Source organism: Bombina bombina, chromosome 5, assembly GCF_027579735.1.
Source record: "Bombina bombina isolate aBomBom1 chromosome 5, aBomBom1.pri, whole genome shotgun sequence".
NCBI lineage: Eukaryota > Metazoa > Chordata > Amphibia > Anura > Bombinatoridae > Bombina > Bombina bombina.
This window is the reverse complement of record NC_069503.1, coordinates 847,114,591-847,141,313: the sequence shown is the minus strand read 5'-3', so window position 1 is coordinate 847,141,313 and position 26,723 is coordinate 847,114,591. Positions and strand designations below refer to the sequence as shown.

The window sequence follows — 26,723 nt, the reverse complement described above, 5'->3', positions numbered from 1 at the left end:
CAGGGGGCAGCAGCAGCTGCGATTAGCTCAGGCTCCACTCGCTGACAGTCCCAAACAGTTAGCAATGAGCTGTGGCACTGACTGTTGTTCCCGCGCCGTCAGACTGCTCCTTGTTGCGCATGCGCAATACGCACCATACAGCAGGGCCAGGGAGTCAACCAGTGTTGATTGGCTGAGCCGGTCTCCCAGGGAAAATACGAGGCCTCATCAGAGGTGCCTCTTTCACAGTTTTTTCAGCTGCGCTGCTGCTGCAAATCACCACCGGGTGGTGCTGCAGAGCGGCTAGTAATAAAAATACATGTAAAATATTGCGCAATAGAGAAACACCAGAATCCAGTGCCTCTCTATTGCACAATATTATAGAGCTAGAAATGTTTTTTTTTTTAAATAAAATTATATATATTTTTTTCATTTGTCCCAAATGGCAGGTGCGGCAGTGCCTCACCTGCCTCCTATGAGTGCACGTCACTGATCTATGGTTACTCCCCCCCCCTTATGCATATGTTAAACAGGAGTATAGAATGTGACACAATAGTTGATTGTAGACCTATGAGAAATAAGTACCTGTTTTTGGGGGGAGGAGTCTTACACACTATAAATTAAGAGAGGTGCCATTCGTCTAATAGTGGTCATTGAGAAAGTGAATATGTAAAACTTAAGAAACATGTTTGACCATTCTATATACTCAGACTTGTGGATGCTTCATTAAACTTTGCTACGCTATTTTAACACATGAAAGTCTGTTGAGTCTGCTAGATTTCTTCCTGGGTGCTGCCTTTCGTTTTGGATATATTCTTTAAAGAAACACTTTTCCCGATTTGTTAAACAGGAGTATAGAATGTGACACAATAGTTGATTGTAGACCTATGAGAAATAAGTACCTGTTTTGGGGGGGAGGAGTCTTACACACTATAAATTAAGAGAGGTGCCATTCGTCTAATAGTGGTCATTGAGAAAGTGAATATGTAAAACTTAAGAAACATGTTTGACCATTCTATATACTCAGACTTGTGGATGCTTCATTAAACTTTGCTACGCTATTTTAACACATGAAAGTCTGTTGAGTCTGCTAGATTTCTTCCTGGGTGCTGCCTTTCGTTTTGGATATATTCTTTAAAGAAACACTTTTCCCGATTTGGATCATGGTACTTGGAGTTTCAGGGAGATTGCATTCCATTTGCTGCCATCAGGGAGCCGCTATTACAATCAGGGAGACTCCCTAAACTTCAGGGAGAGTTTGGATGTCTGTATTTTCCTATCAGCTTTTTACAGTTATACTGCATCACTTTCAAGTGATTTAGCATATGAGTAGTATGTCCCTTTAAGTAGAGAAACTTTCAGTATAGGTAATGAAACAACAACAAAAAAATCAGGTATTTCAAACACAGATATAAAGTTAAAGGAGCTATTTTGTAAACAATTTAACACACTCCAACAGGTAAAATGGATCATTGGGAACAAATTAAAGTGGAGAAAAGTTTAGGGTAAACTGTCCCTTTAAAAAAGTAGTATTTCAAAAGATATTACTGCTTTTTTATTTAATGGATAATTGACTAATTTTGTTCTATGGGAGTTGTTTCTGTCAGGATGTGAGGAATAGATACAAGCTGCACTTTCTGTATGTTTCACTTCAAATGTAAACATAGGGGTTTTCCTTTTTGTTTGCAAAATGTTTGTTTGATGTTTCTTTGATCTTCTAAAAACCTTTTGACCTATTTTAAATGGCATAACTTTTAAGGTATAGTTTCTTTGTATCCTTAGCTCAAATGTTAATAAACAAAATAACTTACTGGTTTAATAAAAAAAAGCTAAAAAATACATCAAATAATATTTTTAAACTGGTACAAAACTAAAATATGATTTCAGGAGATTTAGTAAGGGCGCTAATAGCTAAAGATACTATGTGGATTTATTAAGTGTATATATGTGATATCACATATATACACTTAATAAATCCACATAGTATCTTTAGCTATTAGCGCCCTTACTAAACCTCTTTTCTCTACACATTACTTTTAGATTGAAGGATCTAAAAACACTGTAAGGAGTTTGATACTTTATTCCACCAGCGCACTATTTACCCACACTTTTGCACTTTAAAATATGATTTCAGTTAAGTGTTTGATATTTAAAAAAAAGTTAGTCATAAATGATATTATAAAGTATGCACGTCATGATTGGATATTCATTGTTTTGTACAAAAAAGCTGCATTTAAAAGATGTTATACCATTTCCTCTATTATGTTTTACTTTTGCACTTACCTAATTGTTTCTGAAAAATTCTGTGAAAACCCAAAAAAGACTATGGCTAAGTAGATAAATACACAGTTAAGTTCATGAACATGGAGCAGTGCATTTCTGCTGCAGATAAGGATATACTCTTCTTATCCAATAACATAAAGCATAAGTATGTATGCTCCAATCACAGGCCCACACAGGACTTTTACTATGAGTTTAACCATCTAACAGGGGTAAAACACTAAGTCCTCCAATTCAATCCTTCATAATTCCTTAAAGGTACAAAATTAAACTTGTATGATTCAGATAGGGCATGCAGTTTTAACCAGCTCTCCAAATGTACTTTTATCATCACATTTTCTTTGTTTTCTTGGTATTCTTTGTTAAAAGCTAAACCTATGTAGGCTCATATGATAATGTCTAAGCCCTTGAAGGCCACCTCTTATCTCAGTGCATTTTGACAGTTTTTCACAGCTAGACAGCGCTAGTTCATGTGTGCCATATAGATAACATTGTACTCACTCCCATGGAGTTATTTTTGAGTAAGAACTGATTGGCTAAAATGCAAGTCTGTCAAAAGAACTGAAATAAGGGGGCAGCCTGCAGAGGCTTAGATACAAGGTAATCACAGAGACAAAAAGTATATTAATATAACCGAGTTGCTTATGTAAAACTGGGGAATGTGTAATAAAGGGATTAACTATCTTTTTAAGCAATAACAATTCTGGAGAATACTGTCCCTTTAATATATTAATCAAATGGCAGCTCATGTGATTTTATTTTCAATATTGATGCTTTACACTATTATCAATTCTATCAATTCATAACCTACATGTAATTAATAATATCAGATTAATGTCATTTCATCATTAACATGTTTAAATGTAACAATGATAATAAATTAACATTCTGATAAGGGTATCCGAGTACAAGTTTCATAGTTTATACGTGTGACTTGAGCTATATTATAATTTATATATATACCCCCTAGAGAGTAGGCATAATATTCTACACACAAAAAAAAAAGGTTTTCAATAATTCAAGACTGTAGGATTTGAAAAGTAAAAAAACCTGAAAAAAAGCTGCTAGAATGACATTTATCTAAATGACTGGAATGCCAGTGTCAAAATGTCCCTAGGCAAAGTATAGGGTGTGTGACAAACTTGTGAGAAATTGGTTATTTGAGGAGTTTCAAACAGATAAGTCCTTCAGATCTGAACACCCTGCGAAAAGCCTATAAAGATGCTTTTATGTGAAATCATGATGGATCCCACATAGAGAAAATCATGTTTACAGCATGGGGTTGCCATTTCCCTTGTTCAGTGGGTAATTGCCTTGTATTTTTGGACTGGACAGACCGTGTTAGGCAGGATCAGAGAGATATACTTCAGGGAAGTTTTCTCTGTTAAAAAGCACAATTGGGCTAAAAGAAGCTACTCCCAGTTGGTAACCGGGCTATAGAACAAGCCACTGAGATGTTGGTTCCTGGCAGACTGCTTCTCTTTCTATTTGCAAGATTTGTTTGAAAGGTTATTTTTCTGTAACTTTATTTTAAAGCATCTTGTATTCATGTGACGCATCATTTTACTGTGCCTTGTTTTTACATATTGTATTATGTTACTTTGCCATGACTGTGGGTGTCACACATTTTTTAATACATATCCACATTACTTCTGGTGCTTTATCTTGTGCTACTGCTTTCTTAAGACTGATTCCTTGACTTGTATTTCACTATCCTTTGCCTACTGATTTGGTACCAGAGTTCCTGTTCTGGTTTGACGTCTACCTCTTCCTGATTTTGCTCCTACTTTGGGATTTAGTACTTGTGTTTCATCTGTATATGACATGGCCTGTTTGTCTACTCTTCTGTGTCACATCAAAGTTCTAAAGTTTGTGCTTAAGAATTGTCCATCTAATCATAGCTCAACTACAGGGTCCATCCTGGGCCGACATGATCTGTCTTGTGATAGTCTCATTAATGCATTTGGAAAGTGATGTCTTTACCTGTCCATCACCATGGTTTTGTTGGTGAATATGCTTCTATCATTAGCAGTAGACTGGTATATAGATGTATTATTCTTTTGTAGAGAAGTACGCATTGCTAATGTAAATCATTCCTTTTTCTCTCCCACTCCAATAGTACAAAACAGTTTAAAAAAATAAATGAGAAAAACAAGATAATAAACACAAAGCTAAATTCATCTATGTTCTGGATTAGAACCGATTGTGAATGGAACTGAACTAAATGACATTTGAAGAGATGCAAAGTCATGCAGCTATCTTTAGAACAGCAAGTAAGCACAGGCCTTCAAGGTCAGAGCCAGGATTTGCAGCCACTGCAGTTTAATCAACTCTTCACCCTGATGTGACATAGGAAAACAAGTATACCCTTAGGCAAAGCATATTCATGAATAAATAAGCATAATGTAAAACATACAAGCACTATGCTTTAATTTTACCATCCAGCAAGTTACAACTTCTTAAAAAATAGTTACCCAATTCACTACTTTAAAATCATTTAGTAAATTACACAAAAAATAGAATATAGGTGCTCATTACTGTCATTCTAGCATTTCACTAATGTATGGTTCCCCAAACTGATTTATTCATGGCACCCCTTTAAGTCTTTAGAAATAATAAAGGAATCTAAACGTCAAAACACTTTTTTGATTTAAATAACAGGCTGCTTCTTGGGTGGTAGCTAGCCATAGAACAAGCTATTATGCTATTGTTCGTTCCCAGGTTGAGCGCTTCTCTCTTTATATTTATGTTATAAATCTCTTCAATGCAAGTGGTGTATCTTTATTAAAAAAAATGGCATGGATTTATCCTTATCCAAGAAAAGGAAGTTTAAAAACTAAAATTGCTCCCCTTTAATATAATTATTTGTGTTAAGCAATTGTACAATATATAGTGTATTTTAGGAGAGGCTGAAAGTTAATGATTATGGCTAAGTTTATTTGTTGTTTTTTTCTCTCTCTCTGGACTTCAAAACCCCCAATAAATACTGATACAGAAATATTTGACAATTGACAATTCTTGTTTCTGTTAGTCTTGTTTTTTGTCTTGCATGAAGAAATGTTGTGCAAGCTGTACGTTTCTGGGGTTTTTTTGGCTATAAATATAAAAAAAAAAAAAAAACATAATTTATGTAAGAACTTATCTGATAAATTCATTTCTTTCATATTGGCAAGTTTCCATGAGCTAGTGACGTATGGGATATACATTCCTACCAGGAGGGGGAAAAGTTTCCCAAACCTCAAAATGCCCATAAATACACCTCCCCACCACACCCACAACTCAGTTTAACGAATAGCCAAGTAGTGAGGTGATAACAAAAGGAGTAAAAAAAGCATACAAAAATAGGAACTGGAAATATAATTATGCTTTTATAAAAAAAAAAAAACATAACCACCATAAAAAGGGTGGGCCTCATGGACTCTTGAAAGAAATTAATTTATCAGGTAAGTATTTACATAAATTATGTTTTCTTTCATTTAATTGGCAAGAGTCCATGAGCTAGTGACGTATGGGATAGAAATACCCAAGATGTGGAAGTCCACAGAAAAGTCACTAGAGAGGGAGGGTTAAAATAACAGCTATTTCCACAGAGAAATTAAATCCACACAATAATTAAGTTTTTCTTAAAAAAAAAAAAACTTAAATCAAAAGCAGTAGAATCAAACTGAGACAGCTGCCAGAAGAATATTTGGTACATCTTTTCTACCAAAGATGTACCAAAAATACATAAAAATGGTAAAAACAATAAAAGTATGCAAAAAAGACCAAATTACTGCTTTGCAAATTGATCATCTGAAGCTTCATTCTGAAAAACCCAAGAAATGGTGAGTGAACTTAGCAGAATGAGCTGTAAATCTCTGAGACAGAACCTGCTCTGCCTCCAAATAAGCTTTGAGAAACAAAGGATGCCAAAGAAATGGCAGAGGCTTTCTAACCTTTTCTGAAACCAGAAAAACAACAAATAGACTAGAAGTCTTCTGAAATCCTAATAACCTTGATATAGAATTACAAAGCTCTTACCACATCCAAAGGATGTAAAGAACTCTCAAAGCATTCTTTAGGATTAGGACATAAAGAAGGAACAACAACTTCTCTACTAATGTTGTTCAAAAACACAACCTTAGGAAAAAAAGAAGTCCACAAAATAACTTATCTAGACACACAAGAGAGAGCTGATAAATCAGAAACTCTTCTAGCAAGAGAGATAGCCAAAAGAAACAACACTTCCCAAGAAAGTAGATAATCTTCAAAGAAAATATAGGCTCAAAAGAAAGATTATGCAAAATCCTTAGACCAAATTAAGACTCCAAAAAGGAGAAATTAATAAATGAACAGGCTTGATACAAACCAAAGCCTGAACAAAACAGTGAATATCAGGAAGTTTAAACAATCTTTCTAGGAAATAAAACAGAAAGAACAGAGATTTGTCCCTTCAAAAAAACTTATCCAAACCACCCTGAAGAAACTGTAAAATCCTAGAAATTCTAAAAGAATGCCAAGAGAATTTATGAGAAGAACACCATAAAATATAGGTTTTCCTGGCGGAGCCTGGCAGCAACCATGATGGTCGCATAACTCCGGAGCTCCATAGTTAAGGTCTCATGATACTGTCCTGGGAACCATAATACCAGTTTAAATCTTGCTATTATCTGTGCGAATGCTTGGTGAGCCAGGAGATGTCTCTCACAGAGGGAGCGGACACGAACCGTGGATTACGGGGATAAATCAAAGGCCCATACCTTACGTCAGTACCACCTTGTCCGACAACAACTATCGCCACATAACAGAGGGGAGGCCTACCTGCTAAAAACCTCCACAAAAGATAAAACACAGAGGGGCCGGTTATTTGTGTACCGGTACACGCACAACGATCACAGGGCTAAATTAGAGGCCCATGCATGACGCAAAAGCCATCTTAACAGATACCGACTGATGCCACAAAGCAAACACTTTGCCAGAAACCCCCACGATAGCTACGACACGGAAAGACCGGTTACCCGCACAACAAACGGATGAAATAGAGAGGCATAATCTATCACCAGTACAAGATCGCCATCAATATTGGTAAGGCCAGGCAAGGCCCTAAAACTACTGAGACTTACATCGCACATTACACGTGGTACTGTGAACTCTGGAATTTAGCGTAAATTGTGCTAACAAAGGAACATAGTGGGGCCAGGAGCAGAAAGTGTTCAATTGACTGCTGAGGATATTTTAAAAACCCCTTTTGAGGGCCTCAATTAAAGAGGGATCTGGTGCATCTTAGTGTACTAACTTACAGCCACATCGCAAGGGGTATTTACAATAGGAAATACACATTAATCAAAAGACTGCCATTCCCAAGATAAGGGGGAAGAAATAGTTATCTCTAACACTGAAGGGGACTGCTCAAATGTCCTCACTATATATATAGCTGGCCATCATGGCGGCGAGATGATTGGTCAAGTCGGACAAACTAGCCAAACAGGCAGCCAATAAGTCACATACCATGCCCTCATTTTTTGCCACGGAACAATCGCCCACGGCGAGATTATGCAGTAAGGCTAAAACCTCTCCTGTCCCACAAGCTCAAAACCCTGAATCTGAACACCCAAGTGAGGATACCACCCAAATACCATCCGCACTACTATCCCACTTTGCATCAAAACAGGAAATATCTGATATCTTCAGGATATGCCTTAAAGAAGAGCTTACAGAACTTAAAGGGACACTAAACCCAAACTTTTTCTTTCAAGATTCAGATAGAGCATGCAAATTTAAGCAACTTTCTAATTTACTTCTATTATCAAATTTTCTTTGTTCTCTTGCTATATTGATTTAAAATGCAGGAATATGATGCATAGGAGCCGGCCCATTTTTGGTTGAGAACCTGGGTTATGCTTGCTTATTGGAGGGTAAATGAAAGCATCAAATAAGCAAGCACTATCCATGGTGCTGAACCTAAAATGGGCTGGCCTGCTTTTAAAATAAAGATAGCAAGAAAACGAAGAAAAACTGATAATAGGAGTAAATTAGAAAGTTGCTTAAAATTTTATGCTCTATCTGAATCATGAAAGAAAAAAATTTGGGTTCAGTGTCCCTTTAAGCAAGAGCTACACTCCATCGGCTCCAGAGTAGAAATGCTGGAAGCAAATATTGAAGAAATAAGGGAGGACATCTTGCGAATAGATAATAGCTCCTCATCTCAACAAGAAACCATAGATGCACTAATGGATAAAATAGATGATTTAGAAAACAGAAGTAGAAGGAAGAACCTACGGCTGAGAGGTGTCCCAGAATCTGTTTTACCAAGAGACTTCCCTGAATATTTGCAAGCACTCATCTCTAACTTGAATGTATCACCATACACTGAAAATATCTTGTGGGTGAGGGCACATAGGGCTCTATGGCCCAAGCCTCCAGAATCAGCTCCACCCAGGGACATCATAATCAGATTCAAGAATTTCCTTGAAAAGGAAATGTTATTTAATCAATCCAGAAGACAGCAACCAGTAAGATTCAGAGGCAATATTATCCAAATCTATCAGGATCTTTCTACAAGAACTTTACAGTGCCGAAAATAATTTTCCCCACTTACCACTCTGTTGCTTAATAAGAAAGTTCCCTACAGGTGGAGCTTCCCGGTCCACCTAATGGTTATCCAAGATAACAAGAGGTTCATCTGAAACAAACCTGAAGACATGAACGCTTTCAGCAAGGAACTAGGAATTGATCCCCCATCAGAATTACAACCACTTGCCACAGAACAATTGGCAGCTGCTAAACGACCAAGCTATAATTTAGCGAAATAGAGAACTAAGATGCCACGACACAGCAAGGCAACACAGAGAATCGACCAGCAGAATAGGAACCATTCTTCTCCAAGATATACCCACTCGTCCAACTCTGAGGAATGCTGATATGGGGAACTTTCTGCATTCCTTTTTCTGACTGCCTTGTTTTAGATCTGATTTAATTCCAGAGGCCTATGCCAGGCCACTTCACCTCTCTATGAGAAAACAATAGGTGAATGTATACGCTAAGGTAAAGTGTAATGTTCTCTAAATATATAACTGTATTATGACACCCTTAGCTTATTAGGGTGCTAACCATTGTTTTAAGCCAAAAATAGCATAGACACTATACCTGATATTACCTATCTATTCCCCCAGGACACTTATACCCCACCCTGCCATGTTCAAAGGCAGCCCAGGCAAGAACACTTATTCATAATAATATAAGAGACCTTTATGTTGACAGTTCCCCCTAGAACCAAATCTCTTTTTTTTATGTCTAATCTTAGACTTAGAGATAAGTTTGTATTGTTAGATGTTCACAATGTTACTTATGTTTTATTGCAAAGATATGTTTTGTGTTTTTTTCTTCTGTGTTTGTATAAATTGTGTTCAATCTGTGCCGAGGTGGATAAGGCTCCCAAGAGATTAAGTCACTATATTCACTACCCGACAAGCTCAGATATGTCTATTAGTGCTTACTCTAGTCTCACATCTCATGCCCAGCCGCACCTCTAATATGACACACTCTCTAGTTCTCTTCTCTGAGAATGCCAAGGGTCTCAACTCACCATGTAAGAGATCAAAGGCTCTTTCAGACATCGTAAAACATCAAGAGGACATACTCTATTTACAGGAAACCCATTTCAAAAAGAACCACTTACCAAGGTATTTTGGACAGACATATACACAACACTACCACAGCACAGGGCCCTCTAAAAATTGCGGGGTCAGCATACTGCTGAGGAAAAACACACCCTTTACATTAATACGGAAAGTAGCAGACACTTGACCCCTGAAACAAGAGGGCTAGCCAAAAACAAAAGCGGCCAATGATGGCAACTGGACATCCGAACAAGATCCACATACCAAACCTGACAGGCCATGCTGATGCTATCAGAAACACATGAGACTTTTCCAATATAATCTTGGAGATCACCCTTGGAAGAAAAAACAAGAGGCAGAAAGATGTAGCCAGATTGCAAAACCAAGACACTGCTAATGCATCCACCATTTCCGCCTGAGGATCCCTGGACCTGAAAAGGAACCTGGGAAATTGAGAAAACACATCTGTATAGAGATACCACTCTCCCGGATGTAAAGTCTGATGGATAAGATAATCCACCTCCCAAATGTCTAAACCTGAGATATAAATCGTAGAAATTAGACAGGAGATTAATTCCACCTAAGAACGTATTCAAGATACTTCTTAATTGAGTTGAGTGTTGGAATTTAAGAATATCAACTGTGATATCTGAAAACAATCCCTGCACCATTGATTCAGTATGCAAAGCAAAAGAGGTCTCAGATGAAAAACGAGCAAAGGGAACCATGTCCGATGCTGCAGTTATGAGACCTAAAACTTCCATGCACATAGCCACTGAAAGAAATGTTCTAGACTGTAAGTGAGACAGGCTAATGCCAATTACAATTGACTTTTGTCCGATAAAGACAAAGTCATGAACACAGAATCCATCTAAAAACCCAAAAAGAGGTGACCCTTGTCTGAGAAATCACGAAACTCTTAGGTAAATTAAATCCTCTAACCATGTCTTGAAGAAACAAAACTAGTTGATTCATGAGAGATTCTAATAAAAGAAAGGATTAAGCCAATACCAAGATACCATCCAAATAAGGAAACACAACAACACCCTACTTTGAAAAGATTCATAAAGCTGTCGCTAGACCAAATGGAATAGCGACAAATTGGTAAAGCTTATATAAAAGAGAATCTCAGAAACCAAAAGTGGTCTGAATGAAATAAAATATGAGGATAAACGTCCTGTAAAATTGTGGACATGAAATGACCTTGCTGAACAAAAGGCATAATAGTCCTTATAGTCGCCAACTTGAAAGTTGAGACTCTTACAAAACAATATAAAGTCTTCTGATCCAAGATTAGACTGAATAAACCTTTCTTCTTTGGGACAAAGAAAAGAAGTGAATAGAAACCCAAACCCTGTTCCTGCAAATGAACTGGTATAATCACTCCTGAAAAAAATTCACAGAGTGTACTGAGAAAGAAAGAATCTTCCCATAGAAGGTCTCATTCTAAAAATCTATTCAAACCCTAAGAATAATACAGATTTTGGACTGAATTCATCCAAAAACAATTTAATCTGCCCCCCACCAGAAGGACTGGTTTGAGAACCGCACCTTCATGCAGTCTAATAATTAGTAAAAATATAGGTTTTCTCTCCCAGAAGGATATAAAAATACGCTTTTTCAGTGCTTATACTTGGAGTTAACTAAATTAGCAGCTGATAAAAACAGTTGTTATTATTACTCAAATAAATGGTACACAATAAATTTACCTCAAAAGAGCCGTTTTTAACCCTGCCGGGATATGAATATATGACCCTTGGATCTAGAACAAGCATTTGTAGTCAGGACATTCACCAACTGATCTACATCACCTGACTAAAAGTAGGGCAGAAAAAACTCTAAACCTCCAGTGGAGATAATAGAAATCAAACAAATTATTATCCTAACAAGCTAGAGATAATAAAATATATTTGAAATCATAGTAATAGATATAGTAAACATAATAAAATGAATACATCAGAAGTAAATAATCAGAGTTATATACTTGATAATCTGAAACTGCTTATGCTAACTGTTCAACAACAAAAAGGTTTAAAAAACAGTAATGTCAGCCACAGATAAAGCTGAGCTAAAAATATAAACAGTACGTGAATATGCTCTACTAAGGTTATATTCAAACTCTAAAGAATCCTAAAAATAAGTACCAAGTTCCATAGAAATAGTAGTACAGTCCCAAAAGGGAATCAGGATAAACCATTCTTTAGAACATAATACAGATAGTATCTTGAAGAGGAAAAAACATCAGGAGCAAATTAAAATCTTAAAATCCATATTTTAAAATAACATAGTTAATAGGAAGACTAGGCTCCTAAAAGCTAAAAAGAACAAATTTTAGTTAACAAAGAACAAAGAATGTTCAAATGAAAAATAAGGAGAATTTTAAACAAAACTGTCTCTGATACAGGATCCTTTGAACCAAAGAAAACCTTCATCAGTAGAATAAACTTAAGTATGCTGTCGGCCAGAACAAAATTAATTAAAGCTTAACAATTTTTAAAAGACCTTGTAAATTTACTTAAAGGCATAATAGCAGCTATAAACTTTTATGATCAAAGCAATAATGTGATGTTTGCAGATTAAATCAAATACATGAACATAGTAAATAAAAACAGTAAATGTCATGTACAAGCAGAAACATTATTAGCATAAAATATGATAAATAAATGGCACATAATTGAGCTGAAGAAAATAACAAAACTTAATAATGAAAAGAACACACTTAGCGCTTTGTAGAATTGTGTTTCGGGACATCATAGTTTCTACAGTAACATCAGAGTCAGGACCATAATGAGACATATCGCAAAATGTAACAGAAAAAAGAAAAATAACATTAGGCAAAACATTCAATTTCCACAATGTAACAGTTTCAGAAGATAGAAAAACAAAGATAATATTTTTTAAAAACAAATAATAGAATCAAAAAGTAGGCATAATAGCTTTCAAAATTAATCAAAAAAGCGAGCAATAGAGGGAGAGGAGTAAAATAAATAAATGTTGGCACCAAGAATGACGCATTATGCAAAACCATCACCAGTAAATGACACAACTCGCGTCATAACAAACGCGATTTCGCGCCAAAACAACTAGCGTCAACAAAGATGCAGGAAATTATGAAATTTGCACCATCAAAGGCGCAACTTTGCGGCAAAAAATGTTTGCACCAAGAATTACGCAATAAAAACTAGCATTTTGCGTCCTCACGAGCCTAGATTTGCCCGTAAAAAAATTAGAAAAACAAGTCAAATTAGAAAAAGACTGAACCCCAGGTAAGAAAAAAAGTTTAAATAAACTTCCCAAACATGATTCCTATACTGAAACTGTTTAGACTGCAAAGGGAAATATACATAGACTTGACTCATGGCAAATATAAGTAAAATACATATATTTAAAACTTTATATTAATACATAAAGCGCCAAACCATAGCTGAGAGTGTCTTAAACAATGATACATACTTACCGAAAGACACCCATCCACATATAGCAGATAGCCAAACCAGTACTGAAAACTATCAGCAGAGGTAATGGTATATAATAGTATATCGTCGATCTGAAAAGGGAGGTAGAAGATGAATCCCTACGACCGATAACAGAGAACCCTTGAAAAGATTTCCCGTGATCGAAACCATAAAATCAATAGGCGATACTCTCTTCACATCCCTCTGACAAACACTGTACTCTGAGAGAAATTGGGCTTCAATATGCTGAGAAGTGCGGATCATAAAAGAAAATTCAAGCACAAACTTACTTCACCACCTCCAAAGGAGGCAAAGTTTGTAAAACTGAGTTGTGGGTGTGGTGGAAGTTGTATTTATAGGCATTTTGAGGTTTGGGAAACTTTGCCCCCTCCTGGTAGGAATGTATATCCCATACGTCACTAGCTCATGGACTCTTGCCAATTACATCAAAGAAAATGTTTTGCATGTTTTGGATGAAAACCTTTTAATTTTTATACAAAAAAAGTTTTTTTTTTTTTTTTACATCTCTTGAGCTGCTAGCTTAAAAAGAAAACACACTATATGTATGATTTTGTGGGTAACATGCAGCAAAAAAACTTCAGCACAAAGCTGCCTCAGAAAGAACTGCAGATGTGTTTTTCAGTAAAAGACTGTTAGTGGGTGACTCTATTTTGAGAAATGTGTATTTAGGTGAAAGTAAAGGAGAAGCAAGGGAGGTTAGATGTCTTCCAGGAGCTACTGCTCACAGGGATAAGAATCGTATATTGAGAATTGTTAAGGCAGTAGGAAAGGGAAGTGAGTTAGATGTGATTGTTCATTTAGGAACAAATGATCTGGCTAGTAAGCATGTTGCTGCTGTTCAGAAAGAGTTTTGTGACCTAGGTAATCATTTAGAGAATGTGGCATCAACTCTATCATTTTCTGCTATTTTACCTGTGTATGGACAAGAAGCAGGAAAGATGGAGCGGATAACAACATTTAATTCTTGGTTAGAAAAGCGGTGCAAGGAACGAGGATTTGGTTTTATTGGCCATTATAGCTCTGTTTGGAAAGATACTAGGTTATTTGGGAGAGCTGGCTTGCATTTGGATGTTAAAGGAACAGAGTATCTGGGAGAGGAGTTCAAATGCTTTATTAGAAATCATTTAAACTAATAAAGGGGGGTAGCATTAATGTATCCACCTGCCTACCACAGCATGTCAAAACTGTTAGTCCAAGTAACAATTCTAGAAATTCTAGTAGAAAAATTCTTCGTGCCATGAGCACAAATGCTCGCAGCTTAGGAATTAAATTACCTGAACTAATTTCAATAATGACTAGGGACAACTTGGATTTAGTAGCTATAACAGAAACATGGTACAATGATTTGCATGACTGGGACATAGTCATACCTGGATACAGGTTATTTAAAAAGAACAGAGTAGGAAAGAAAGGTGGAGTTGCTCTGTATGTAAATGAAAATATAAAGGTTACTGAAATTGTAGGAACAAATGATGAGGTGGAAAGTATTTGGGTGACTTTGGAAATTGGAGATAAAAATGTGTTTAGAATAGGGGTTGTATATAGGCCTCCATTGCAGGATGAAAAAATGGACAATCTGTTATTAGAAGAAATAACCAAAATGACCATGAAGGGTAAGGTTATAGTACTGGGGGACTTTAATTTGCCAGATATAGACTGGAAGATTCCTTCTGCTAGATCAGCTAGAAGCAGGTATATTCTTGAAGCTATATAAGATCTAATACTTACAAACAGTGATACAGTTTCAGATGTGTCTGTAGGTGAGAACTTAGGATCCAGTGATCATCAATCTGTTTGGTTTAGTATTCATGTACAGGAACTGTCCACCCAGAATAAAACAAACGTTTTAGACTTTAGGAAGGCAGATTTTTCATTAATGGGATAATACCTAAAAAACTATTTAAAAGGGAAAACTCTTATTACAGGGGTTCAAAAACAGTGGAAATTTGTGAAAGGTGCCATTTTAGATGCAACCGCACACTGTATTAGACATGTCTGTAAAAGTAAAAGAAAGCGGAACCCAATTTGGTTTTCCAAAGAAGTAGCACATGCTGTAAAGACAAAAAAGATAGCTTATAAAAATTACAGACACAAACAAGCCGATGATGATATGAAAATATGGAGACTCCAACAAAAAAAGACTAAGCAGTTAATTAGGAAGGTTAAAGCTCATGCAGAAGAGAAGATAGCACAGTCAGTAAAACATGGGGACAAAACATTCTTTAGATATATCAGTGAAAGAAGAAAAAATAAGGTAGGAATAGTAAAATTGAAATCAGTTGATGGTAGAATAATAGGAGATAAGCAGATTGCAGACTGTCTCAATGATTACTTCTGTTCTGTTTTCACAAAAGATTGTGAAGATAGAATGTCTACATTAAGGAATGCTACGAAAAATAGAAACAAGATTAACAGTAATCTTTTTACAGAGGATGAGGTTTTGTTAGCATTATCAAAAATAAATGTTAAAAAGGCAGTGGGTAATGATAATATTCATCCAAGGGTTTTAAAAGAACTTTGATCCCATTAACTGATCTATTTAATCAGTCACTATTAACAGGAGCTGTCCCAGATGATTGGAGAATAGCAAATGTAATACATCTTCATAAAAAGAGCAGTAGAGAAGAATCTGGTAACTACAGGCCAGTTAGTTTAACTTCAGTAGTAGGGAAATTAATGGAAAGCCTCTTAAAAGAAAGAATTATGAGTTACATAAAGACAAACAATTTAGAGGACCAAAATCAGCATGGTTTTACTTCAGGGAGATCATGTATGACTAATCTAATTGACTTCTTTGAATATGTAACAAAAACAGAATTTATGCTTACCTGATAAATTACTTTCTCCAACGGTGTGTCCGGTCCACGGCGTCATCCTTACTTGTGGGATATTCTCTTCCCCAACAGGAAATGGCAAAGAGCCCAGCAAAGCTGGTCATATGATCCCTCCTAGGCTCCGCCTACCCCAGTCATTCGACCGACGTACAGGAGGAAATATGCATAGGAGAAACCATATGATACCGTGGTGACTGTAGTTAGAGAAAATAATTCATCGGACCTGATTAAAAAAACCAGGGCGGGCCGTGGACCGGACACACCGTTGGAGAAAGTAATTTATCAGGTAAGCATAAATTCTGTTTTCTCCAACATAGGTGTGTCCGGTCCACGGCGTCATCCTTACTTGTGGGAACCAATACCAAAGCTTTAGGACACGGATGAAGGGAGGGAGCAAATCAGGTCACCTAAATGGAAGGCACCACGGCTTGCAAAACCTTTCTCCCAAAAATAGCCTCCGAAGAAGCAAAAGTATCAAATTTGTAAAATTTGGCAAAAGTGTGCAGAGAAGACCAAGTCGCTGCCTTACATATCTGGTCAACAGAAGCCTCGTTCTTGAAGGCCCATGTGGAAGCCACAGCCCTAGTGGAGTGAGCCGTGATTCTTTCAGGAGGCTGCCGTCCGGCAGTCTCATAAGCCAATCGGATAATGCTTTTAAGCCAAAAAGAAAGAGAGGTAGAAGTTGCTTTTTGACCTCTCCTTTTACCAGAATAAACAACAAACAAAGAAGAAGTTTGTCTGAAATCTTTAGTTGCGTCTAAATAGAATTTTAGAGCACGGACTACGTCCAAATTGTGTAACAAACGTTCCTTCTTTGAAACTGGATTCGGGCACAAAGAAGGTACAACTATCTCCTGGTTAATATTCTTGTTGGAAACAACTTTCGGAAGAAAAGCAGGCTTAGTACGCAAAACCACCTTATCTGCATGGAACACCAGATAGGGTGGAGAACACTGCAGAGCAGATAACTCTGAAACTCTTCTAGCAGAAGAAATTGCAACCAAAAACAAAACTTTCCAAGATAATAACTTAATATCTACGGAATGTAAGGGTTCAAACGGAACCCCTTGAAGAACTGAAAGAACTAGATTGAGACTCCAGGGAGGAGTCAAAGGTCTGTAAACAGGCATGATTCTAACCAGAGCCTGAACAAACGCCTGAACGTCTGGCACAGCTGCCAGCCTTTTGTGAAGTAAAACAGATAACGCAGAAATCTGTCCCTTCAGAGAACTTGCAGATAATCCCTTCTCCAAACCCTCTTGAAGAAAGGATAAAATCCTAGGAATTTTTATCTTGTTCCATGGGAATCCTTTAGATTCACACCAATAGATATATTTTTTCCATATCTTATGGTAAATCTTTCTAGTTACAGGCTTTCTAGCCTGAATAAGAGTATCTATTACAGAATCTGAAAACCCACGCTTTGATAAAATCAAGCGTTCAATCTCCAAGCAGTCAGTTGGAGAGAAACCAGATTCGGATGTTCGAATGGACCTTGAACAAGAAGGTCCTGTCTCAAAGGTAGCTTCCATGGTGGAGCCGATGACATATTCACCAGGTCTGCATACCAAGTCCTGCGTGGCCACGCAGGAGCTATCAAGATCACTGAAGCCCTCTCCTGGTTGATCCTGGCTATCAGCCTGGGAATGAGAGGAAACGGTGGGAAAACATAAGCTAGGTTGAAGGTCCAAGGTGCTACTAGTGCATCTACTAGAGTCGCCTTGGGATCCCTGGATCTGGACCCGTAACAAGGAACCTTGAAGTTCTGGCGAGACACCATCAGATCCATGTCTGGAATGCCCCATAATTGAGTTATTTGGGCAAAGATTTCCGGGTGGAGTTCCCACTCCCCCGGATGGAATGTCTGACGACTCAGAAAATCCACTTCCCAATTTTCCACTCCTGGGATGTGGATTGCAGATAAGTGGCAGGAGTGATCCTCCGCCCATTGAATTATCTTGGTCACTTCCTCCATCGCCAGGGAACTCCTTGTTCCCCCCTGATGGTTGATATAAGCAACTGTCGTCATGTTGTCTGATTGAAACCTTATGAATTTGGCCTTTGCTAGATGAGGCCAAGCTTTGAGAGCATTGAATATCGCTCTCAGTTCCAGAATGTTTATCGGGAGAAGAGATTCTTCCCGAGACCATAGACCCTGAGCTTTCAGGGGTTCCCAGACCGCGCCCCAGCCCACCAGACTGGCGTCGGTCGTGACAATGACCCACTCTGGTCTGTGGAAGCTCATTCCCTGTGACAGATTGTCCAGGATTAGCCACCAACGGAGTGAATCTCTGGTCCTTTGATCTACTTGAATCGTCGGAGACAAGTCTGTATAATCCCCATTCCACTGTCTGAGCATGCACAGTTGTAATGGTCTTAGATGAATTCGTGCAAAAGGAACTATGTCCATTGCTGCAACCATCAATCCTATTACTTCTATGCACTGCGCTATGGAAGGACGAAGAACAGAATGAAGAACTTGACAAGAGCTTAGAAGTTTTGATTTTCTGACCTCTGTCAGAAAAATTCTCATTTCTAAGGAGTCTATTATTGTTCCCAAGAAGGGAACTCTTGTTGACGGGGAAAGAGAACTTTTTTCTATGTTTACTTTCCATTCGTGAGATCTGAGAAAGGCTAGGACGATGTCCGTATGAGCCTTTGCCTTTGACAGAGACGACGCTTGAATCAGGATGTCGTCCAAGTACGGTACTACTGCAATGCCCCTTGGTCTTAGAACCGCTAGAAGGGACCCTAGTACCTTTGTGAAAATTCTCGGAGCAGTGGCTAACCCGAATGGAAGTGCCACAAACTGGTAATGCTTGTCCAGAAAAGCGAACCTTAGGAACTGATGATGTTCCTTGTGGATGGGAATATGGAGGTACGCATCCTTTAAATCCACCGTAGTCATGAATTGACCTTCCTGGATGGTAGGAAGGATCGTTCGAATGGTTTCCATTTTGAACGATGGGACCCTGAGAAATTTGTTTAGGATCTTGAGATCTAGAATTGGTCTGAACGTTCCCTCTTTTTTGGGAACTATGAACAGGTTGGAGTAAAACCCAATCCCTCGTTCCTTTATTGGAACTGGATGAATTACTCCCATCCTTAACAGGTCTTCTACACAATGTAAGAATGCCTGTCTTTTTATTTGGTTTGAAGATAATTGAGACCTGTGGAACCTTCCCCTTGGGGGTAGTTCCTTGAATTCCAGGAGATAACCTTGAGAAACTATTTCTAGTGCCCAAGGATCCTGAACATCTCTTGCCCAGGCCTGAGCAAAGAGAGAAAGTCTGCCCCCCACCAGATCCGGTCCCGGATCGGGGGCCATCCCTTCATGCTGTTTTGGTAGCAGTGGCAGGCTTCTTGGCCTGCTTACCCTTGTTCCAGCCTTGCATCGGTCTCCAGGCTGGTTTGGGTTGAGAAGTATTACCCTCTTGCTTAGAGGATGTAGAAGTAGAGGCTGGTCCGTTTCTGCGAAAGGGACGAAAATTAGGCTTATTTCTAGCCTTAAAAGACCTATCCTGAGGAAGGGCGTGGCCCTTTCCTCCGGTGATGTCTGAAATAATCTCTTTCAAATCAGGCCCAAACAGTGTTTTGCCCTTGAAAGGGATGTTAAGTAATTTTGTCTTGGAAGACACATCCGCTGACCAAGACTTCAGCCAGAGCGCTCTGCGCGCCACGATAGCAAACCCTGAATTTTTCGCCGCTAATCTCGCTAATTGCAAAGCGGCATCTAGAATAAAAGAGTTAGCCAATTTAAGTGCATGAACTCTGCCCATAATCTCCTCATACGAAGATTCTTTATCGAGCGACTTTTCTAGTTCTTCTAACCAGAAACACGCTGCCGTAGTGACAGGAACAATGCATGAAATTGGTTGAAGAAGGTAACCTTGCTGAACAAACATTTTTTTAAGCAAACCCTCTAATTTTTTATCCATAGGATCTTTAAAAGCACAACTATCTTCTATGGGAATAGTAGTGCGTTTGTTTAGATTGAAGAATAAAAACTACATTTAAACACCAAAAAACTCTTAGCCATCTCCGTGGAGATGTTGCCTGTGCAACGGCAAAGAGAATGACTGGAGTAGGCGGAGCCTAGGAGGGATCATATGACCAGCTTTGCTGGGCTCTTTGCCATTTTCTGTTGGGGAAGAGAATATCCCACAAGTAAGGATGACGCCGTGGACCGGACACACCTATGTTGGAGAAAGTATTAGACAAGGGTGGAGGAGTTAATGTAGCATATCTAGATTTCAGCAAAGCATTTGACACCGTCCCACACAATAAACTAATTCACAAACTGTATCTCCTTGGTCTAGATTCAAAAATTGTGAACTGGGTGGAATGCTGGCTTAAGGACAGAAAACGAAGTGTCTTAGTAAATGGAGTTTATTCAGCAGAGGGGGCTGTTACTAGTGGTGTTCCTCAGGGGTCAGTTCTGGGGCCTGTTTTGTTTAACATGTTTATCTGTGATATCAGCAAAGGGCTACAGTGCAAAGTATGTCTGTTTGCAGATGATACAAAAATTTGTAACAGAGTAGATGTTCCAGGGGGGTAGACAAAATGAGAAGTGATATACAACAAGTGGAATATTGGACAAACGACTGGGATCTAAAGTTTAACACAGCAAAGTGTAAAATAATGAATTTAGGGAAGAAAAATCAAAATGCTAATTACAGACTCAATGACACTTTACTGACTGTTACAGATGAGGAACAGGACTTGGGAATTATTATTTCAGATGATTTAAAACTTAGTAAACAATGTAGTAATGCAGTGAGTAAGGCTAGCAGAATGCTTGGATGTATTGGTAGAGGTATATGCGGCAGAAACAGTAAGGTTCTTATGCCACCTTATAGATCATTGGTTAGGCCTCATCTTGAGTATTCTGTGCAGTTCTGGAGGCCATACCTTCAGAAGGATATTAACAAACTTGAATCTGTGCAAAGGAGGGAAACCAAAATGGTACATGGTCTAAAAAATAAAAAACTTACCAGGATAGGCTCAATGACCTAAATATGTATAGCTTAGAGGAGAGAAGGGAAAGAGGTGATATGATAGCAACTTTCAAGTACGTTAAAGAACTTAGTAAAACTGAGGCTGTGGGTATTTTACATAAAATGGAAAATTCAAGAACAAGGGGTCATGATCTCAAGCTAAAGGGCAGTAGATTCAGGAGTAATTTGAGGAAGCACTTCTTTACAGAAAGAGTGATTGATTTATGGAATAAACTTCCTCAAGAGGTAGTAGTGACAAACACTGTGGGGGACTTTAAAAATGCCTTGGACAAGCATAAGGCTATCCTACAAACTAGATAAGTTTATACTGTCAGGTAATATCGGGCAGACTTGCTAGGCCTATGGCTCTTATCTGCCATCAATATCAATGTTTCTATGACAAATGGCTCTGCAGTGAAAATGTTAAAAATCAGGCTATATTTGCCAAATAGGAAAACCAACACTGATGTAAAGAAAAGTGAGACTGTGTCTTTAAAAGTAATCATTTTAAATGTATTTGAAAACATACAACATTAAAAGAAAGCTGAAGGAGTTTTCATTAAAACTAAATTTAGGGCCAGATTATGAGTGGAGTAGTATTGAATGCTCCTGCGCTAACTCTGTTAGAAGCAAGGGTAGCGCGTGTATTACAAGTTGAAAGTAACCTGATGTATGCAAAAAGCTGAAGTTAGAATATCGCAAACACGTTAATGTATTCCCCCATAGAAGTTAATGGAGCAAAAAAAAAAAAGGAGGAAAAAAAAACTTTACTCTACTCACGCGTAAACTAACGCATCATGAAAATATTAATATTTCACATTCCAATATTCTTCACATAGCAAAATATGTTCTATTTATTCATAAATATATATTTCTACATATATATGATGGTACTTTGGTACAATATATATATATATATATATATATATATATATATATATATATATATATATATATATATATATATACATACATACATACATACATACAGGTAGCCCTCAGTTTACGCCGGGGTTAAGTTCCAGAAGGAATGGTTGTAAATCAAAACCGTTGTAAATTGAAACCCAGTTTATAATGTAAGTCAATGGGAAGTGAGAGAGTAAGGTTCCAGGCCCCTCTCAAAATTGGCATAAGTAACACCTAATAAATTATTTTTAAAGCTTTCAAATGAAGACTTTAAATGCTAAACAGCATTATAAACCTAATAAAATAATCACACAACACCAAATATATAATTAAACTAAGTTAAATGAACAAAAACATTTGCTAAACAGCATTATAAACCTAATAAAATAATTACACAACACAGACTTTAGTTGCATTTCTCTGCAAACAGTTCTTTCTATGCATTCCAATCTGGACTGATTTATAGACAGTTAGATCTTGTTCCTTTGCAAGCTGCTCGATAGCTCAGGTCTGGTTAAACTAATTAATTTCAGCTTGCTTGCCTTGCATATCTTTGCTGCAACACAAGCGGACTGCTCCACCTACTATTTTAATCAATGCACTGCTTCTCAATGCTTTTCAATAGCAGTCAAATGACTGAAAAAAAAAGTTGTTAACGGTGCAAATAGAACCGTTGTAAACCAAGGGCCACCTGTATATATATATATATATATATATATATATATATATATATATATATATATATATATATATATATCCAAATAGAAAAACATAATTTATGTAAGAACTTACCTGATAAATTCATTTCTTTCATATTAACAAGAGTCCATGAGCTAGTGACGTATGGGATATACATTCCTACCAGGAGGGGCAAAGTTTCCCAAACCTTAAAATGCCTATAAATACACCCCTCACCACACCCACAAATCAGTTTAACGAATAGCCAAGAAGTGGGGTGATAAGAAAAAAAGTGCGAAGCATATAAAATAAGGAATTGGAATAATTGTGCTTTATACAAAAAAATCATAACCACCACAAAAAAGGGTGGGCCTCATGGACTCTTGTTAATATGAAAGAAATGAATTTATCAGGTAAGTTCTTACATAAATTATGTTTTCTTTCATGTAATTAACAAGAGTCCATGAGCTAGTGACGTATGGGATAATGACTACCCAAGATGTGGATCTTTCCACACAAGAGTCACTAGAGAGGGAGGGATAAAATAAAGACAGCCAATTCCTGCTGAAAATAATCCACACCCAAAATAAAGTTTAACAAAAAACATAAGCAGAAGATTCAAACTGAAACCGCTGCCTGAAGAACTTTTCTACCAAAAACTGCTTCAGAAGAAGAAAATACATCAAAAGTAGAATTTAGTAAAAGTATGCAAAGAGGACCAAGTTGCTGCTTTGCAGATCTGGTCAACCGAAGCTTCATTCCTAAACGCCCAGGAAGTAGATACTGACCTAGTAGAATGAGCTGTAATTCTCTGAGGCGGAATTTTACCCGACTCAACATAGGCAAGATGAATTAAAGATTTCAACCAAGATGCCAAAGAAATGGCAGAAGCTTTCTGGCCTTTCCTAGAACCGGAAAAGAGAAGTTTTAAAAGACTTTTATGTATACTAGAAGGAGAAATAACAGACATAGCCTTCTTAATGGATTTAAAAAATAAAATCTCTTATGTTATCAGGAACACTCTGAAAATTAGATGTTGACGGACAGCAACAGGTAATGTAACAGTACTAAAGGAAATTTTATCTGCATTAATAAGTTTGACATGACATGCAATACAAATAACAGCTGGAGAAAACAGATACCAAAAGTTTATAGCAGACTTAGCTTGGTAGCTCCAGCACTGTGCAGTGATTTTCCTGTAGTATCTTCTGACTCAGTTGCAACGTGGAACATCTTGCAATATGTAAAAGAAAAAAACAACATATAAAGCAAAATTGATCAAATTCCTTAAATGACAGTTTCAGGAATGGGAAAAAAATGCCAGTGAACAAGCTTCTAGCAACCAGAAGCAATAAATAATGAGACTTAAATAATGTGGAGACAAAAATGACGCCCATATTTTAGCGCCAAAAAAGACGCCCACATTATTTGGCGCCTAAATGCTTTTGGCGCAAAAATGACGCCACATCCGGAACGCCGACATTTTTGACGCAAAATAACGTCAAAAAATGACGCAACTTCCGGCGACACGTATGACGCCGGAAACGGAAAAGAATTTTTTGCGCCAAAAAAGTCCGCGCCAAGAATGACGCAATAAAATGAAGCATTTTCAGCCCCCGCGAGCCTAACAGCCCACAGGGAAAAAAGTCAAATTTTTGAGGTAAGAAAAAATATGATAATTCAATGCATAATCCCAAATATGAAACTGACTGTCTGGAAATAAGGAAAGTTGAACATTCTGAGTCAAGGCAAATAAATGTTTGAATACATATATTTAGAACTTTATAAATAAAGTGCCCAACCATAGCTTAGAGTGTCACAGAAAATAAGACTTACTTACCCCAGGACACTCATCTACATGTTTGTAGAAAGCCAAACCAGTACTGAAACGAGAATCAGTAGAGGAAATGGTAAATATAAGAGTATATCGTCGATCTGAAAAGGGAGGTAAGAGATGAATCTCTACGACCGATAACAGAGAACCTTATGAAATAGACCCCGTAGAAGGAGATCACTGCATTCAATAGGCAATACTCTCTTCACATCCCTCTGACATTCACTGCACGCTGAGAGGAAAACCGGGCTCCAACTTGCTGCGGAGCGCATATCAACGTAGAATCTAGCACAAACTTACTTCACCACCTCCCTTGGAGGCAAAGTTTGTAAAACTGATTTGTGGGTGTGGTGAGGGGTGTATTTATAGGCATTTTAAGGTTTGGGAAACTTTGCCCCTCCTGGTAGGAATGTATATCCCATACGTCACTAGCTCATGGACTCTTGTTAATTACATGAAAGAAAAGAGAGAGATGTATCAGAAATCAATTAAGATTCTGAAAAATGAGAGGTGTTTCAGCACTCTTTTATCCCATATTAGAGAAAGATATAGACTGGACTACTTCACAGAAAAGACAAGTGCATGTGCGGGTTCAGCACGAAACATAGGTTTATTACAAAGGACATAAGACATATACAAGTGACAATTCAAGCACCTATGGTGTGCTACACACCTGAAAAATTTGTACCGCTGCGGAAGATAAAAAAAGGAGGAGGGGGCAAGCTTGCAAGAAAAAAGAGAGAGAAGTGGTTAAACATCAATACATCATATCAAAAACTGCAGCTTAATAACAGAGTACATAGAAGGCTGCAAGTGTCTCGGTATATATGTTAGTGCCGGAGACAGCCAGAGATCTCAATACTAGGCAAGATAGTATTATTTGCAAACGTAGCTGTATGTTTATGTTGTGAAAACAGATTCTTCATATGCAGAAACAAAGGCGCTCCATCATACATATGGATATTATTTACAGAGATGCTGTGTAGTGTAATACAACCTGTCTCCGATCGGATGATGGTACTTTCAAAAAGCTTCCACAGTAACGACGTACAGTATGCTCTCTCTGAGCTGATTGTTGCTTAAACAGTTGGTAGGCGAGGTGAAGACGTCCTCTAGTACCCAAATGATCAATTGCTTATTCAATTGAAAGCCATCCAGGCAGGTAGTCTGGTGCATAGACTGTTTTCACACAGGTGCAGGAATTGGTTAAAACAGTAGCAGCGACTTTCCGAACATACTATAGTCAATTATATAACCTTAAATCCTCCTCACCTGACTCTACCCCAAGTGTTAATCAAGAGAAGCTTAGGATAGCGAAATACTTAGAGGGGGTACGTTTGGCTACTCTGCCACAGGAGACTGTGGAGTTTCTTGAATCGCCTCTCACACAGGAGGAAATACAGACCGCTCTTTCAGATCTCCAAAATGGAAAGAGCCCAGGCCCAGATGGCTTTGGTGCCAAATATTACAAAACCTTCTTACCAACTTTACTGCCCCACATACAAAATGTATTTAATAATCTAGCAGAACTAGAGGCACTGCCTGAAACTATGTTGACTGCTTATATCACCGTGCTACCAAAGCCGGGTAAAGCCGCAGACATCCCCCAAAGTTATAGGCCAATCTCACTGCTGAATTCCGATATAAAACTTCTGGCCAAAACTTTGGCTAATAGAATTAATACCATTCTACCTATGCTAATTTCCCAAGATCAGGTAGGGTTTGTCCGGGGAGGGAGGTGAGGGACAACACCATGAAGGTGCTACAGCTAATAGAATATTCAAAAAATAACTCCACTCCGATAGCTTTGCTGTCTACAGACGCTGAGAAGGCGTTCGATAGGGTGAATTGGCTGTTTCTCAGAAGCACAATGGAGAAGATAGGTTTTGGTAGGAGGTTCCTGGGGATGGTCTTTGCTCTATATTCAACGCCTAATGCTAGGGTTAAAGTTAATAATATTCTCTCATCCCCTTTTATGATCACAAATGGCACTAGGCAGGGGTGCCCGTTTTCTCCCTTGTTGTTTGCCATATCAATAGAGACCCTAGCGTGCAGTATTAGAGCAAACCACTTAGTGCAAGGGATTCATGTAGGTAGTAGGGAATATAAAATCTCAATGTATGGGGATGACCTCTTATTTA

General features: G+C 37.8%; 1 protein-coding gene across 2 annotated transcripts in view; it reads right to left on the bottom strand.

Moving 5' to 3' along the window:
- The window catches only part of TTC39C (tetratricopeptide repeat domain 39C), a 317,517-nt gene that overhangs the window by 154,871 nt on the left and 135,923 nt on the right, over positions 1–26,723 (bottom strand). The window contains exon 1 of one of the 2 annotated variants that reach the window (XM_053714982.1): positions 4,243–4,423. The exons of the other annotated variant lie outside the window; for it this stretch is intronic. The gene's annotated coding sequence lies outside the window, so the exon portion shown is untranslated. Of the gene's footprint in view, positions 1–4,242; positions 4,424–26,723 lie in introns of those variants that run through there. 2 annotated transcript variants of the gene reach the window in all.